This window comes from Oratosquilla oratoria, chromosome 37 (genome assembly GCF_046742065.1).
Source record: "Oratosquilla oratoria isolate Oo_2021 chromosome 37, ASM4674206v1, whole genome shotgun sequence".
In the NCBI taxonomy this organism is placed as follows: Eukaryota; Metazoa; Arthropoda; class Malacostraca; order Stomatopoda; family Squillidae; genus Oratosquilla; species Oratosquilla oratoria.
Genome location: NC_134813.1, coordinates 24,888,720 through 24,901,219, shown reverse-complemented (window position 1 = coordinate 24,901,219; position 12,500 = coordinate 24,888,720).

Genomic DNA, 12,500 nt, shown 5'->3' with positions numbered 1-12,500 from the left:
CTATATATATATATATATATACATATATATACATACATATACATATATTACAAAGGCTGAGCATGTCGACAGGAGACCTTTTGGTCAATAACTAGGTCGGATGCGAAAGAAATAATGATAAATGAAATAAATTAATTAATTTATTAAAATCATAATAATATAAATAATAATGAATAAATGCATAGGTATACTTGAATAATAAACGAACAGGTAAATAGTAAATAATAATCAGATACATTACATTAAATGAAAAACAAGCAAACAATGATAAACAAAGAGACAAATGATAACAAACAAATAACATAAAATAAATGACAGGCATTACAGCATCTTGCCTAGGTGTTTATCTAAACGAATCTTAAAGCTTCGAACTAAACTATACACACACACACAAACACATACACACACACACAATATTATATATATATATATATATATATATATATATATATATATATATATATATGTTGAGGCATTGTGACAGGTTTGAGGGAGGAAGAGAAGGGCACGGGTCTAGGGCCGAGTTTTTTCCTGACCGGTTTCGCTTACTGCTTCTTCAGAAGAATTAATAAGATGTAAACGGAACCGGTCAGGAATAAACTCGGCCCTAGACTCGTGTCTTTCTCTTCCTCCTCCCCCATATATATATATATATATATATATATATATATATATATATATATATATATATATATATATATAAAATATATATAAACATAATATATACACATGTATGCATATATATATTATATATACATAAATATATATACACATATATACACATGCATGCATATATATATGCATATTATATATATATATATATATATGCATATATATATATATATATATATGTGCATATATATAATGTATATATACATATATATATATATATATATATATATATACTGTATATACATACTGTATATACATGCATATCTATACATATGTATATACATACTGTATATACATATATGCATATATATTACACATATAACGTATGCACATACTGTATACATACTGCGCGTATACATACATATACATAAACACACACACACATATATACTATATATATATATATATATATATATATATATATATATATATATATATATATTGCTGGGCAGACTCACATTATATACTGTGAGGTCTGCCCAGGAAAATAATACGTTATTTCGACACAAAGCATTAATTATACAACTATCATACTCATTGGTCCGAGGCAACAATTCTTGCCAAAGGAAAGAACCTACAATACATGAAAAAGATATAATAGAATCTTGCTTAATATCAGTCACTTTCGTTCAAAATATAAACTTAAAACTATGGACATATCAAATGTGGTAAATTGGTCATCCAAATGGCGACCAGGATGTTTCCGCTAGATTGAACCATTTGTGTTGGTCAGGTCGATGAAGGTAAAGTCACCCCTCCGCATTGTATGGTCTCCCCTCCCCCCTCTCCTGCAGTTCCTACCTGATACATTTAAACATAACTCTGTATCTCTTTCATTTATTCTGAAGATGTAATATACGAAATTACTTAATGTCTACATGTTTCCCTTCTCTTGTACATACATTAATATATATATATATATATATATATATATATACATATGTACATATATACATATATATATGTATATATAAATGTATATACACGTATATATATATGTATATGTACGTGTATACATATACATATATATACGTGTATATACATTTATATATACATATATATATATATATATATATATATATCATATGTATATATATATATATCATATATATATATATATATATATATATATATATATTTAAGATTATTTCAGACAAATGAGAGAGAATGTGGGTGGGGAAGGGCAAACGAAGATGTGTTAGGAATAGAGTTTATTGCCCTAACGTTGCGACCAACTTGGTCTTCTTCAGAGGACTACAGCATTACAAACGGATCACAATTCTTATATTCGTAGTGAGAGGGAACCCGCCAAGGTATGAGCGTCATGTTTTCCCTTTGGCTAACAAGTGTCAAGCAGCAAGTGTCCTAATAATTAAATCGTTAGCCAAAGGGAAAACATGACGCTCATACCTTGGCGGGTTCCCTCTCACTACGAATATAAGAATTGTGATCCGTTTGTAATGCTGTAGTCCTCTGAAGAAGACCAAGTTGGTCGCAACGTTAGGGCAATAAACTCTATTCCTAACACATCTTCGTTTGCCCTTCCCCACCCACATTCTCTCTCATATATATATATATATATATATATATATATATATATATATATATATATATATATATATTATATATATATATACTGTATTCCAACGCCTTAGAGCAAATTAATTTCCATAACTGACTATTCGGTTAATTCAGTTGTTTCTTCTTCCTTGCAGATGATAATTTTGTATCTATTACTAGTATAGTCAACTCTGTGTTGTGGAAATTTAAAGGGAAGGAAGATCGCCCTAATGAATAATAATAAAAAGAAATCGAGAAGACGACGACGAGAGAACAAGAAAATGTAAAATAATGATAGGTCCAATTCTTTATTTTTCTGTTTAATATATAATTCACCTCCTGCCTACATTTTTCATCCCCAACAATTCACGCCTCTCTATTCCTCTCCTCCCTTCCTCTGTAATACTCCTCCCCTCCTCTCCTCTCCCCTTCTTTCTTCCCTTCATCTCCTCCCTTCTTCTCCTCCCTTCCTCTCCTTTACTCCCTTCCTCTTCTCCTCTCCTCCCTTCCTCTCCTCCTTTCCTCCCCTCCTCTCCTCTCCTCCTTTCCTCCCTTCCTCTTCTCCTCTCCTCCCTTCCTCTCCTCCCTCCTCTCCTCCCTTCCTCTCCTCCTTTCCTCCCCTCCTCTCCTCTCCTCCTTTCCTCCCTTCCTCTTCTCCTCTCCTCCCTCCTCTCCTCCCCTACCTCTCCTCCCTCCTCTCCTCCTCCCCCCAAAAGTTAGTCCCAATCCACATCATTCCACCATACATTACGCCACTCCCCTCCTAAGCAACCCCCCCCCCAGGAAAAGACCCCCAATTTCACCCCAAATCTTCTTCCTTGGTCACTGTAAAGTCCTCCCCAATGGCCTGTCTTTACCAGGACCCTGTTATCATGAATAAATATTTAACCTTGCATCAATTATTCGTCTACTTCTATCTCACAACAGCGATGTATATGTACACACACACACACACACACACACACACACACACACACACACATATACATATATATATATATATATATATATATATGTGTGTGTGTGTGTGTGTGTGTGTGTGTGTGTGTGTGTGTGTGTGTGTGTGTGTGTGTGTGTGTGTGTGTGTGTGTGTGTGTGTGTGTGTGTGTGTGTGTGTATGCGTGTGTCTGTGGTGTGGTGCTTATGTACGTACTCACACGCATGCCTAAGTGCACCTCCGCGTATCTAAGTATATTGAAGTGGCCATACGACCGAATATAAACGCTTTAACTTCCCATTCATAAGCTCATAAAACGCGCATGCATATAGGCATGATTCAATTCCTTAAACGCTTTAGTCAATTTCCATTCCCCGTTATCCAGTTCTCACCTCAGTTATTCAATTTCCATCTCCATTCAATATTTCTAACCTTCCCTTAGGATGACACACTTGCACTAGATAATTCTGGCGAACGGAACACTATTTCATTCACTTACCCATGAGCTGCATACACACACTCTAAAAGATTATCTTATTTAGGGAGAGTATCACACTGGGCTATTTTTCCTCCAACCTCAGATTAATTTGTTCCAAAAGTCAGAGGAAAATTAGCCCAGTGTGATAACCCTTTTAGTCTTTCTTCTGACGAGCGTCGTGATGAAGGAAATGAGACCTGGGTTTCATCCCTCATGTCTTCCATGTCATCTCCTTACTCACAATTATTTGTCATCTTATGCAACACCAGTGCATGTACAATTCAACCAATGCGTTTGTTTAGAACTTGAAGGATATGTAATCCACATTACAGTATCAATGTGTGTATATATATATATATATATATATATATATATATATGTATATATATATAATGTATATAACAATAATTATAAATATGGGACTATATGTATGTATATATATACTTACATATATGTATATATGTTTGTGAATATATCAATAATTATAAATACGTAGGCTATATGTATGTAATATATACTTGCATATTTATATGTATGTGTATATGTATTAGTACATATATCCCATCAAATCCATATATTCCTCTGATCTGAATAAAGTCCTTTAGTTCCATCTAAAGCAAACCCTAAGATAATCATTATTCTGTAAAATAACCTGAACAGGTTATAAGGAACTATTTGATTGAAAGAGTGAGATTCCTCGCTTACAGAAAGTGCAACAGAAAAAAAAAAGGCCGACTATTTTTTCTTTTTGTCTGTACATCTACCAAAAGGGCTCTGGTCTTGAGACTTGGGTGTGTGGACGGGTACGTGAAAGTGTGTCAAAATTTTGAACGATGAGAGAAAGTGAGTTGGTCGTTACATGAAGGAGACTGCAAGAGACCTACACTTGGCAGCTCCGTCATTCTGACTATGGACATGACGGAGATGGAAACACAGGGTTCAGTGGGAGACAGAAGCTACAGGAATAAATATGGGAATGAAAGAGAACAAGGAGACAAAGGTCTACTGATTGATAAGGATATGTCTTATCAAAAGTAAAGAAATAATCGCATAACGTATAGGAAGGTGAGAATCCTTCGTAATTGTGAGTGTATGTACGTCATGTGTCTACACACACACACACATACACACACACACACACACACACACACACGCACGCACGACTCGATGGCGCAGTGGTAGAGTTCCCGGCCGCCACTACGGTGGTCCGGGTTCGAATCCTGTCCAGGGCTGAAATAATTTCAGTATCACTGCACTGAGAGTCGTTACTCCAACTCTCGTTGGCGGAGAACTGGAGGTGTGTGTGTGTGTGTGTGTGTGTGTGTGTGTGTGTGTGTGTGTGTGTGTGTGTGTGTGTGTGTGTGTGTGTGTGTGTGTGTGTGTGTGTGTGTTTAAGGTCACAGCATTACCCAATGATCGGTCATATATGAGTTCTGAGCTCTCTTCCGGGAGGGAAACAGCTGTCGATCACGAGTACAACACGTGATCCAAGACCATGGTGAATATCATGGTGAACACACACCCACACCCGCACCCACACACACAATACACACCATACACACACAACACACACACATACACACACACACACACAACAAATACGTACGCACCCACACATATCCATATACGTACATACGTACATGTACACGTGTGTATACATACATACATACATATTGAAAAGTCCCCATGAAGGCATTCTCTCTATTCCGAATCATTTATACCTTTCCTCAGAAATACTTTATCCCCAACTGTTGAAGGCTTTCAGAATTTATTTTTCCAGCAGACCCCAAACCCTCTTCCTCTGCATCCCTGGGGAGCATCCTAATGGATTGCACCAGCTTTCTTCTTATTTCAACTTTAATTTCCAATTGATTATCAATCAGCCAATTTACTCGTGAATAACATTGACTCCACCTGTGTATGGCTTCTTGGGCGATCCTTAACCGTTGGTTTCGGTTCAATATTGCGCAATAATTCCCCCTTCAGTTCGGGAACATCTTGTACGTGTTTACCTAACATGCTACTAAAGTCCAAAAAATCAGGCTTAATAGCCCACTGCAGAACAGATCTAACCCTTAAACTGACGTTACAGCATAATTTCCCCCTTTTAGATCCTTCAATTTGTCTAACGCCTCCTTCTACATACTTATCTAACATGTTACTAATGTCCAAAATCAGGCTTATTAGTCCACTGCAGGACAGATCTAACCTTTCAAGTGACATTACGGCATTTGGACTACATCAGATTTAAGGGACTGCATTTTCTGATGGAGGCAAGGGTGTTGATGGGCTTTGGGGAACAGGCTGTGGGGAGATGGTCCTTCTCGACGTAGTTCCCATGTATTAATCGTCAAGGGAACAACAGATTAATACAATTACAAATCAAATGTGCCTTCCACAATGTTCTCAATAGAAAAAAAAAATTGTTTACTAATTAAATGCAGCTACAACATTAGCAACAACAACAACAACAACAACAACGTATCTGAACATATCCATAATTCCTTCTCCATAAGTATCAAAGAACACTCATTTTCACCCTTCCCCATTATTTTCCCTTAACCACATTTACCTTTCCCTTCCCTTTCCTTTCCTTCCCTCTCCTTCCCTTTCTCTTTCCTTCAGCTCCCTTCAATCCCTTCACTTTTCCTTTCCCTATTTTTATTGATTTCCCCTACACTTTCTTCTTCCTAATTCCCATTTTCCCCCATTCTACTCATTGAACGCCCAATTCCTATGTTCCCTCCCCATTTCCCCCATTCCGCACCTTCCCAATCCCCATAATTCCATAACCTGTACTCATCTTTCCTTTCATATCACATTTACCCCATTATAATCACATTATAAAATCCCCCATTATTTAGAACCCCTCTCCGATACCTTATGTCAGTTTTGTTAAAATTCCCTATTTTGTTTTTTCTTATTTTATCTTTTCAAGTCAATGTTTCTCCTCTTTTTCCCTTTCTCCCCCATCATGTCTCCCCATTTTGAAGAAGATTATCGTCATCTCTCCTTTCCCCTCTCCCTATTCTCTTAACAACTGCACTGAATCACCCATCGCAAGCAGTTCTGCTTTTAGTTCTGTAACTTTCACTATTTTTACCCCAGTTCCCCAAGACTATTCTTATATGTTCCCCAGTCACCCCGAAAAAAATCCCCATCCCCAAAAATTCCCTAGATCTATTCCCCAGAATTCACCCCAACATAAACATCTTCCTTACCCCATATCACCATTTATCTCCCTATCCTACATCCCCCTCCCCTATCTGTCCACTCTCCCCTCCTCATTCTCCCTCCCCCTCCCCATTCCCCCTCCCACCTCCCCCATTCCCCTCCCACCTCCCCCATTCACCTCCCACTCCCCCATTCCCCCATTCGACCAGCATCTGCAACCTATTCTTATTTCCCCCATACCCCGTTCTTGCAAGACTCCGTTTCCCAAAAGCTCCCCTTTCCCTATAAATCCAATTACTAGCTCCCCCACTCCTAAGAAATTCAATACAGGAATGAAATTGTAATTAGGTTTGAGATTTGGAAGGTACGTTTGAACATAAGGAACGTCTAGGAGAAGAACTTGATAACTCATAATTCCATTGGAGCTTTGGCCGGCAAGCAAGAAGAAAAGGGAAGAGAAAAAAAGGAGAAAACAAGGAGATGAAGATATGAAAGGGAAGAGGAAGAAGAAGGAGGAGAATATGGAGATGGTCAAACAAGACGGAACACAAAGAAATCCGTGAGTGGGATTTGTAAGGAAATACAGAAGATGGAGAGACACGGAAGGGTGGGAGGGAGAGAGAGAGAGAGAGAGAGAGAGAGAGAGAGAGAGAGAGAGAGAGAGAGAGAGAGAGAGAGAGAGAGAGAGAGAGAGAGAGAGAGAGAGAGAGAGAGAGAGAGAGAGAGAATGAGAGAGATTATGAGAATGAGATAGATTATGAGAATGAGAGAGATAGAGATAGAGAGAGATAGAGATAGAGAGAGAGAGAGAATGAGAGAGAGAGATTAAGAGAATGAGAGAGAGAAAAGTAGAGATAGATTGATAGAGAGAGAGAGGGAGATAGAGATAGAGAGTGCGAAGAAGCGAATAGGAGTAAAAGTTACTGAGCAGGAAAAGTAAGCAATAAAGTGATTCTTTACCATACCAGGAAGAAATATTCATCTTTATGCACACGCACACACACGCTAACACATATATAACCAGTCTTAAATAAACTAGGACCAATATATGTCTTCTTTATCCAACTTCAACTTGTCACAATATCTCAACATTACGTGTATATATATATATATATATATATATATATATATATATATACATATATATATATATATATATATATATATATATATACTGTATATATATATACACATACAGCCCTGGCCTAAAACACCCTGCGACTTGCCGCAACTGCCAGGGGTTTCTCACTTCCCACTTCGTGGGAGGGGAATGGTGAGTATACACACATACACACACACACACACACACACACACACACACACACACACACACACACACAACACACACACACACACATATATATATATATTTATATATGTATATATATATATATATATATATATATATATATATAAACTGGAGACAGGGAATCTATATACTTCGGTTGCAAACTGCAATCTCTTCAGTATCTACTGAACAGGATTGCAATCTCTCTCTCTCTCTCTCTATATATATATATACTGTATATATATATATACATATATGTATATATATATATATATATATATATATATATATATATATAAATGGGATGGGTGGTTGAATGGGTTCATGATGTGGAAGTACATTGGCTCGGCTACCCCCTTTAAGAGGGAAAGAACTCTTGACAAGTTATTCAATAGAAAACGCGGACAGTTTTTTTTTTTCAACAGAAAGTCATCTGCATATTTTTCAGATGTTATTTCGATAAGTTTAAATGAAACGTTGCAATGGGACTTATTTTCTAAATCAATCCTATATCAATTTTCTATATCATTCTTGACACTGCAGTCGAGTTTATAAAATCCCATTTGAAGGATCTAGTTTATTCAGTATGGTTTTTTTGGATGAAATTCGGAGTAAGGCTAATCCTAGGATATAGACCTGGGGGGCCTCCGTTCCCCTCCCCCTCCCACCTTTCCTTTACCCCCTCCCACCCCCTAAGTAATATATACAGGGATATTCATCCAAGAACGCAACAACTAGTACTCTGAAATTTGCCCTACGGATCAAGTTAATATAATCTAGAACTATCCGAATAGTATTTCTAAAAGGACAGCCGTGTCCACTAAAGAATTAAACCGTAACCGCTAAGCCTAGGGCAGTGGACAGGATGCAGGGATGACCTGTCATCCGGGAGGTGCCAAGATAAGAGGGAGGGAGGAGGGTGGAGGGGAGTGGAATATATATGAAATGGAATGGGTGGGAGTGGTTTCTATGCCTTTTTCTTTTTGGCTACCCCCCGTGTAATGTTATCTATTTTCACAAGAACCGTGTTAAAAAATAAAATAAAGTAAAATTATTTCTAAAGGTATTTTCAAAAGTATTTCAAAAGTACTATTTAAGGGACTTTTTGACATAAATATTCGTTGCCTGCTAATTTACATTCTAAAAAAAAACAGCTAAAAAGACACCTCTCGGTATCAGTTCTGATGACGTCATGTGGAAGAACCCAAGCGTTCTGTTACGAAACAGACAATTCCTTCAGCGATATTAAGAAAATTTCACCGTCTTTTGAGAGTCGTCTCTATACCCTAACTACCTCCGACAATAGACAAGATGTGTGGACAGACGACGTAATTATGCGCTATCAATATGAATCGAAATAACTATGAAAAAGTGTTCATATTGTTGCAATATTGGTGCTTACATATGTGTATAAGTTGCCTCTGCAATGCTGTCTTTGGGAACTCAAAAAAGCAAGCGTAGTATACTTGACGCATTCAATATTTTTGAAGTGTGCTCCGACACAAAACGCTGTACTACAATACGTCTACGCTACGCCTTCTGGATGCCACAAAAATTGTAAAAAAAAAAAAAAATTCTATAATGTAATACAGATATTTTTTCATCTCGGTCAAAGTGTGCCGGTAAAGATTTTAATTATGGTGGTTTGTTACTACTAGATGAAACTAATTATTCTTTACACGACGAGTTAGATACATTATTTTATAGTTTACACATTACATAAAAACGAAACTTCACTTTAAGTACAGCTAAGAATATACTAATCCATTCCAGCAAATGACACGTGATTTTTGTATTTATTCCGATACTGCACGCCCATTTACTCTATCGTGTTGTCTTACCTTCCCTTTTGTTATATCTATTCTATGTAATTTACTTATTCATTTTATTTTCCCTTTTTGTCATATCTATTCTATGTAATTTCTTTGCTATTCACTTGTTATTTCTCCTGGACCTATTTTTCTAAGATTATTTATCTGATAGATTTAATTATATTTTCCAAAAGCAATATAATTTTTTTTATTTTTTTTTGCAAAATACTTGAAAAAAATGCCATTTGGAATTATTGTAAGGAAATCTAGTCCTATCATTTGGATTCCATTGTATGTTTTGAATATGAATAATATCGCTGTTATCATAACGCATCTTCTCCTGCCTTTCTAAGTTCTATATACTAGTAATTCCCCCCCTCTTTTCTCCTATAATTTCCAATCGTGTATTTTCTAGTTCTTTATTTTTATAATTCCTAAAATTGATTAGATATCCTATGCCACTCGACACAATCACTATTCATCAATGACGAAGCATTTAAAATAAATATAATCAATGACGTCATAGAGTGGCTGAAGCAGACGACGTTTTGGAGAAAGGAGTATTTTCAAATTGCAATGAATATATAATGAAAGAATTTTTGTGTAATTTATTTAGTTTTTACTGACTTTGATAAGTACTAAAAACATATTCCGGTAAAATCAAGTTACAGTTTAAGGATGAAAATGGCCTAAGACTTTTATAAATTAGAACATTGATATCGTAACAAGTGACCTGACCCAAGGTATGTATATCACCCTCCGTGACCCGACCCCTGGTCATGACCTGACCCCTGGTCAAGTACCGAGACCTGACCCCGTCGACAATGTCCGAAACGTCCGTAAAGTCTGTATAACATTTCATATTCAATTTCAAATAGGTTTTTATATTGTCAAAGTTTGCTCTCCTGAAGTCTGATACTTGGACATTATTCGTACTTTTTAATTCTTCCCAAATAATATTAAATCTTATTTCTTGATGATCGCTAGAGCCTAGACTATCTCCATAAAAGCGGTCCCAGTTGTCGACAAATACCCATCCATTGGCCTTACAATGTTTTGCCAGCCTGCAATTCATTGCAATAGCCCTAGAATGTCACATGCCCCCAACTCTACGCCTTGGAAGGATTCTACATACAACATATTTCTAATCTTGTCCAGCGCATCCCGGAACCGTGCAAACAATTCCTCACTCCCTAACTTACCTATATCATTGCCCCCGGCACTTAAGCAAACTACAGGGTCCTTACCTTCCCCTACTGAACACTCCTCAATCCTATCTCTAACATCTCCTATCCCCACGCTGGGGAAACACATCTGCGTCCTATGTTTCCTATATTTTTCGCAGAAAGCCCTACGTATATATATATATATATATATATATATATATATATATATATATATATGTATATATATATATATATATATATATATATATATATATACTGTATATATAAACACAAATATATATATCATATTTATATGTATTTATGTATATATATATATATATATATATATATATATATATATATATATATATATATATATATATATATATATATATATATATATAATACAGTTAATGAAATGATATAAAAACGTAGAACAAGGCGGCACCGCGAAGTCCGCGCGAGATCGGGCGCGAATTCGAGCGGTTGCTCTCGCGTTTGTTCGCGCGTTCGCTCGCGACAATTTACTTGAAGTGTTACGAACCCGGATACAGAAGCACATCGACGACGTCGCGAACACATTGAGCAGTCAGAGACACTCGGAGTCGAGGGAGTAATGTCACTCACAAATACTCAATCGTCGTCTCGTGTGCCTGCTTGTTGCGTGTGTACGTGTGTGTGTGTGTGTGTGTGTGTGTGTGTGTGTGTGTGTGTGTGTGTGTGTGTGTGTGTGTGTGTGTGTGTGTGTGTTTTCTAGACATAGGCTTGTGTCTGTGGACGGGAGGAGGGAAAGGAGGAGGGTAGTGAAGGCAGGAGGGAAGGGAGGAGAGAAGGGAGGAGGGAAGGGAAGAGGGAAGGGAGGAGGGAAGAGAGGAGGGAAGATAGGAGGGAAGATAGGAGGGAAGTAAGGCAGGAGGGAAAGAGGGAAGCTGGGAGGGAGAAAAGTGGAGGGAAAAGTGGAGGGAAAGGTGGGGGGAGGGTGGGGGAGGTACGGGAGGAGGAGGAAAGAGAGGATGGAACAGGAAAGGGAGGAGATGGAGAGGTAAGATGAGGAAAGGGAGGAGAAGGAAGAGGAGAAAAAGTGACGGGGAGGAAGGAAGGAGAGGAGGAAAGGGGAGGAGGAGAGGAAGAGAAGAAGGAAGATGAGATGATGATAGAGAGCGAGACTATAATCATCTTATCTTTACTAATCTATTCAGATCTTTTACTATTTCCGGTTATCGAAAGGAGATTTTATCGATCCGTAACTTCTAACGGAGATATGATTAAACGAAGAGAAAAGACAGAGAAAGTACAAATACGAGAAACACGTTGAAAAGAAAAACAGGGCAAAGATAAAAGAAAAGACCAAAGATTGAAATGGGGTGATTAAAAAAAATCACAGATATTAGGTTGAGGGGGGGAGGAGGGGAAG